Here is a 6,794-nt window from a genome sequence, read left to right on the forward strand (position 1 = left end):
AGTGGCACCCACGACGATAGTGGAAGAGAGAATAGCCTAGAGGAATTCGAAATCCCACAGGTAAAGCCAGAAGAAGTAAAGAAAGCCTTAGGAGCTATGCAAAGGGGGAAGGCAGCTGGGGAGGATCAGGTAACAGCAGATTTGTTGAAGGATGGTGGTCAGATTGTTCAAGAGAAACTGGCCACCCTGTATACGCAATGCCTCATAACCTCGAGCCTACCGGAATCTTGGAAGAACGCTAACATAATCCTCATCCATAAAAAAGGGGACGCCAAAGACTTGAAAAATTATAGACCAATCAGCTTACTGTCCGTTGCCTACAAAGTATTTACTAAGGTAATCACAAATAGAATCAGGAACACCTTAGACTTCTGTCAACCAAAGGACCAGGCAGGATTCCGTAAAGGCTACTCAACAATAGACCATATTCACACTATCAATCAAGTGATAGAGAAATGTCCAGAATATAACCAACCCTTATATATAGCTTTCATTGATTACGAGAAAGCGTTTGATTCAGTCGAAACCTCAGCAGTCATGGAGGCATTACGGAATCAGGGTGTAGATGAGCCATATGTAAAAATGTATGTAAAAAAACAGCCACCGTAGTCCTCCACAAAGAAAGCAACAAAATCCCTATAAAGAGCAGATTGGGTGAGGCAACAAACGCGGGTAAACGACATCTTAGTTGAAATCAAGAAAAAGAAATGGGCATGGGCCGGACATGTAATGAGGAGGGAAGATAACCGATGGTCACTAAGAGTTACGGACTGGATTCCAAGGGAAGCGAAGCGTAGCAGGGGGCGGCAGAAAGTTAGGTGGGCGGATGACATTAAGACGTTTGCAGGGACAACATGGCCACAATTAGTACATGACCGGGGTAGTTGGAGATGTATGGGAGAGACCTTTGCCCTGCAGTGGGCGTAACTAGGCTGATGATGATGATGATGATGATGATGATGAACCAGCACTGCGGTATATATCACAAGGTGTGCGACAACGTTAAATTAAATTATGGGGTGTTACGTACGAAAACCACTTTCTGATTAAGAGGCACGCCGTATTGGAGGACTCCGGAAATTTCGACCACCAGGGGTTCTTTACCGAGCGCCTAAATCTAAGTAAACGGGTGTTTTCGCATTTCGCCCTCATCAAAATGCGGCCGCCGTGGCCGGGATTTAATCCCGCTACCTCGTGCTCAGCAGCGTTGCATTATAGCCATTGAGCAACCACAGCGGCTTGTGCACTCTCAAAAATAGATTTCTGAGCGTTCGTGGTATCAAGCTCGGTTTCCTCGCGTTATCAGGAATAAGAACGGCTGCCTGGGGAAAAGCATTCGATATGTTTTTCGGTACTTCGTAACAGGAGGAGCGACGCGTACATGTGCGTTAGAAGATACAGAACTGAAGTATTGTGATGTGTACATTGCGGCATATATTCTGACTGTATAATGTTAGGATCTTAAAAAATAGATTATGCAGTTTTACGTGCCAGAACCATGAACTGATTGTGAGGCACTCCGTAGTGGGGGACTCCGGTAAGTTGGCCCACCTGGTATTATTTAACGTGCACCTAAATCGAAGTACACGGGTGTTTTCCCATTTCCCCTCACCTAAATGTGGCCGCCGTGGCCGGGATCCGATCCCGCAACCTCGTGCTTAGCAGCCCAACACCATAGCCACTAAGCAACTACGGCGGGTAATGTTAAGACATAACCAAGAAAATACACGGATACTGGCACAATACTAACATATGTATAGTCGCGTTAAATAGGGCTCTAACTTGGCGCCCGTGGTGGAAGCAGCCCCAGAACCGCTCGCCTAGATTGGCAAACGAAGTATTGGTATATTTTTCGCCTCTAATATGAAGACTCTTCATCTCTTCAATTTTTGGTGTGTCAGTGCCGCAACGCACTCTTCGGGGCCCCTTCGATCATCTTTAAGGTAATATTTATGGCGACTGTAATACATTTTCTTTTTGTGTTTTTTCCGGTGACCTTTTTGTTGCTGTGAACTCGGATATTTAACTAGCTCCTGCGGGGAACGGGCTCCCGTAACTGGAGCCGTGTAACTAAGACAACAAACGTTTTTTTTTTTTTTTTGTTCCTTCAACCCTACAACTGGACGTATTTGTCGGTGGACTCCTTGCCCTAACGCCACCCTAAGTCACAACCATGGGACACGGGCGTTCTTGCAACTTATGCTTAGCGAAATAAAAAAATTATCTGGTTAAATGTGTAAACGCACACGCAAAAAAGGCCTTGATCAGTTCCAAGTTCTCCACTAATGACAATGTAGCACGTCAATGCTGTCACGTCGTAGTGATGTCAAGAACAAGGCAGTTTCAAACGAACTAGTCATGAGTCTAACTCACTAGTGGGTGAGCTTGCTCGGGAAAATAGGTAACTCTCAAAGCACAACGGTGTCTGCATACGAAGGCGTCCATCGTGGGAATTTCATCAACGGATTAAGGCACCCGTTCATCTGACTTCAGTGCTCGCACATTGCAGTGTAATCGCTGGCGCACGCGTGTGGTTGAGAAAGTAACAACGAGTGGCCGCTTTCCCATGCGCCATCGCGTTGCATCCTATGGTGACGGGATAGTACACCATTGTTAGTTCCACACGCACACTTTCATTACATAATGCTCTTTCGCTCCGCAATCGGTGACAATATTCTGGAAATTTCTAGTATTTGCTAGCGCGCCTTTAGCCCAGCGATAACAATGTAACTGCGGTTAGACTCTGAAGAAAGCTCACGCGTAAAGAAAGAAAATAAAGTGCAGCAGGGGCCTTAAATCTTAGCTCAAACATGGTGCAAATGGTAGAAGGGCCCCCCAAGACTGCACAGCGGCGCCTACCTTCCGGAACATCAAAAGCTAAGCACTTTGCCGCTACTAGTATTTATTAAACGAGTATTTCGCGTGAAAATGTAGCCGTGCAGTCTAGCGGCCGCATCCACAACGGGTGCTGTGTTGGAGCTCAAATTTCGTGGGATTGTGCACGCGCCAGCACTATTGTCACAAAATGGTGGTATTTTCTCCTTTGGGTATTTACATTAGACCGCGAAAATAGATGCCGCTAAGCTCTCATCCTTAAATTTCAGTACTCTTCGTTCTAACGCGCCTGTCCCATGCTGCCCCATTTGTTAGAAACATTAAACAATAATAAAGCAATGTATAGAATTCTCTCCCCAAGGCAGAAATTTTCTATTCCTGATGATGCCAGGAAACCGAGCCTGATGCTACCAACGCTCAGAAAGCTAATCGTCAGCGCACTCAGCGTTCTCGCACACCTTCTGCGATATACAGTAGTGCTGAGGTGCTTCTTGTAGAATGTAGAAAAGTCCATTGTAAAGGCCGACGTGCACTGTTGTACCTAGGTGTTCAATTTCATGGACGTGAATTTCGTCAAGAAAGCCTGCCCAAGCTTTCACAGTTATTTTATAATAAGCCACCCATATTCAGGCTGTTCTTAACTGCGACAAATAAGAAAATTAAACAAATATAATTCTTGATGACATCATTTTACCATTCAAGTATTCAAATTGGTTACCTCTATATACGCAGTAAGTTGGCAAGCTGTCCGCGTAGTAAACGACGCTATCGTAACTTCTGAATAATTGCTCTTTGATCTTAGACGGCTAAATCAAATGAGTAGTTTGGAGCCAGTCCTCTAGATTATATAGCTGTGCGAAAACATGTTTATTAAACATGCTTCTGTAACAGCCACGCCACCAAATATTCTGCAAGTCAGCTCTTTGAAAGCACAACTAATGCAGAAAAGCACCTCTGTAAGGGTGACCTCAGCGCTCCCAGACTTTTGTCATATTGCCATCACAGGTGAGCACGTTCCTTTCAGTCAGTCTGCTTTCGAAATATATTTAGGTTGTTTTTCCGACGCAAGCACTTTAAAAGTTTAATGTCGACATAGCAGCGAAAGTGTGTCGTCTAAAGCTTGCTTCGCCGCAGAAGGAATGCACGACGCAATGATGGTGCAGATTTATTGCGTAATTGCTCTGAAGACATTGCGCTGCCGCCGAGGCAATGAAGGTGAGGAAGCTAAACCGCTAAGCAGCTCCTCGCGGTGCCGTGCCGATGGTGATGGTGCCATCGCGACGAAATTCAGGGGGGCAATATTGTTGTGAAAGGCGCTTTTACATCAAAGCTCTATACTTCTACTCCGCGATGGATTTGTTGTGTCTACGGGTAAAAATGTGGGCCGATCCCGGAGGTACTGCAATAACGGGGCCTCATAATAACGGGAGCCGTTTGGCTTAGGAGATCATACGGCTTCACCCTGGGGCGGAGAGGACAGAGAAAATTCGGTCGACCAACCTGTGGAAGCAACAGCGGCGCGCCGTCATACTGCCTCCGCGCACACCCGTATGCCCCGGCGTCCAGACAATTTCTATCACACTGTGACTTTTCATGCATACGAAGAATGCGTTGAATAGCAGAAGCTGTAGCATCCTCCGAAGCTGGGCGATGTATTTCATAAAAGGCTGTGTGGCAGTCGGTGATGACATGGACTGGTTTCTGTATGGTGTATAGGAGGCTTGCAGTCGCTCCCCACATAGCAAGGAGTTCACCATGGAGTGGGGTACAGGACGGTTAGGCCCCTGTGTGAGGGGTGGTCTTCGTGCAAACCCATGCCATATAGGCCTGGTCTTCAGAGAGAGCTGCCTTCGTGTAGTTGTCAACTGTGTCTAAACCCGCCGGCTTGAGTTGTCGCGTGGAAAGATGTTGGCGGGCAGGAGCGTTATTCCGAGGTATGGAACGACGGAATGGTCGAGAAGTAATCGGGCTTTCCTATGGGGTAAAGACAGATTGAGAGGGCGCACATCGTTATGTTGCTGATAAAATAACGTCATACAATAGTGTTGTGAGCAATGGCCATGACATATTCTAAAATTAAATAACACGGAGAAAGAAAGAAAGAACTATGTAGGTTCACTGGCACTACCGCCTCACTAAGTCTCTTAAGGACAAGGGTCTGGAGGCACGGGCTCTACTGAAGTAAGGTCACATCAATACCCTCTAGATAAACGGAGGGCTACGAATCTGGCGGGCTAGTAACATGAAGCCAAACATCAATTAAACAGTTATGCAGTGACTTCCTTTCACATACAGGTTGTAGGCTGCTAAACAGTACCGGATGTAAGGGGTATATTGTTTGTATGCGAAAAAAAATTCTTATTCACTCTCCTTCTGTTTCCCGGCACTGCAGCAAGACGTGGAGTATGGTCAGCCATTGACCACATGTGCCGCAAAGTGGGGGGGGGGGAGGGGGGGGGGGTTCAACTGTATTTAAGAGGCATAGATGAGTACCATATGTATGCCCTATTCTGAGGCGCCAAAAGAGAACTTCAGATAGTTTTGACTTTCGCCTTAGAATACGCTTAGTTACATGGAGCTAATTCAATGTTTGCTTATCCCACAAATGTTGCCTATAGCTCGTGAGTTTTTTACATCACAATGGCTTCACTCCTGTGGCACAGGAACGGGTATATACGGATTTCTAGGTTTTGTTGCTATAGAAGTTGCCATTTTATTTGCGAGCTCGTTACCCTCTATGCGCCTGGGCCTAGGCACCTAACGTATTACAACCTGCTGGCTAGACGCATACATATTGCACATCAGTTAATAGTGGTCTTTTATCACAGACTTTTTCTGTTTTCTAAGCGATAGTAAAACTTTGACGACTCTCAAGGAATCTGTAAATATGATCGTCGTTGGGAGCTTTGCTTTCTTTGCTTTCCGATACAGTATAGCATAGGCCTCTGCCGTGAAGATACTTGTCTCAGGATGTAGAACGCCGAATTCCGAAAACGATGGGCCAACAGCCGCACAAGGGGCGCCGGCGTGAGACTGACGCATATGCGTAAAACTCTCGGCAGGTGTACTTCGACTGGAGCTCTCGAAAGCGCATACGTGTGCGCACATCTGGAGCGTGTTTTGTAACATCTACAAATGATGCGTCGCATTGAACAACTTCCCATTGCCACGGAGGTAACAGCTGTTCTGGGGCCCTTAGGTGATGTTCGAAGATTTGGACACTCACTTTCTCAGGAATATTCTAACCCTCATTGAAAAAGGCTCTCTTAGTGAGGGTCGATCATGGAAAAGTGCAGTAATGATATCAGAGTTTAGACTGCACCTTCAGGAAACATGTGAAACTGCTGTGTTCTTGTAGGTTTAGGGACCACTCAGCCGATTCAACGTATAGGCGCTCAATAGGGCCTATTCTCTAGGCGGCTGTAGCCATGGGGATACCCAGATGGTGGACGGAATACAGCGCCTTAAACGCGCTCGGCGCGGCAGAAGGATATTGCACAGAACCGTTAACCAAGCGTAATCGAACAAGGCTCTTGCAGATGTTTAATGAGCACTTCCTGTCCCTTACCCAACTTGTACGGGACAGAATTTTAATACGTTCATTCCTTTTCTAGCCATTTCGCCTCGCGGTATTTGATACGTGGAATGAAGGTCACTTTCACGGCAAACACCATGCCTACATGCCTACAAGCTTATCCTCCTTGTTCCCAAGTATTCGCTGCCCAGACGCTTCGATACTGGTATCTCGAAATAGTCCTTGCGTTCTTGTGAAAAGAACACAAGAACATTTTGGGGGTTAAAGTTTAATCCGTTTACTTCTGCCCATTTACACATTTTGTTTAGACCTTGCTGTACCTGTCGTTCACAAACTGCGACGTTACAAGATTTGAAGCCTAATTGGATGGATGTATGGAATAACTTTACTGAAAGATCCTGCGAGCTACGGGGCGTAGGACCTA

The sequence above is a fragment of the Dermacentor andersoni genome, chromosome 5 (assembly GCF_023375885.2).
Source record: "Dermacentor andersoni chromosome 5, qqDerAnde1_hic_scaffold, whole genome shotgun sequence".
Taxonomy (NCBI): Eukaryota; Metazoa; Arthropoda; class Arachnida; order Ixodida; family Ixodidae; genus Dermacentor; species Dermacentor andersoni.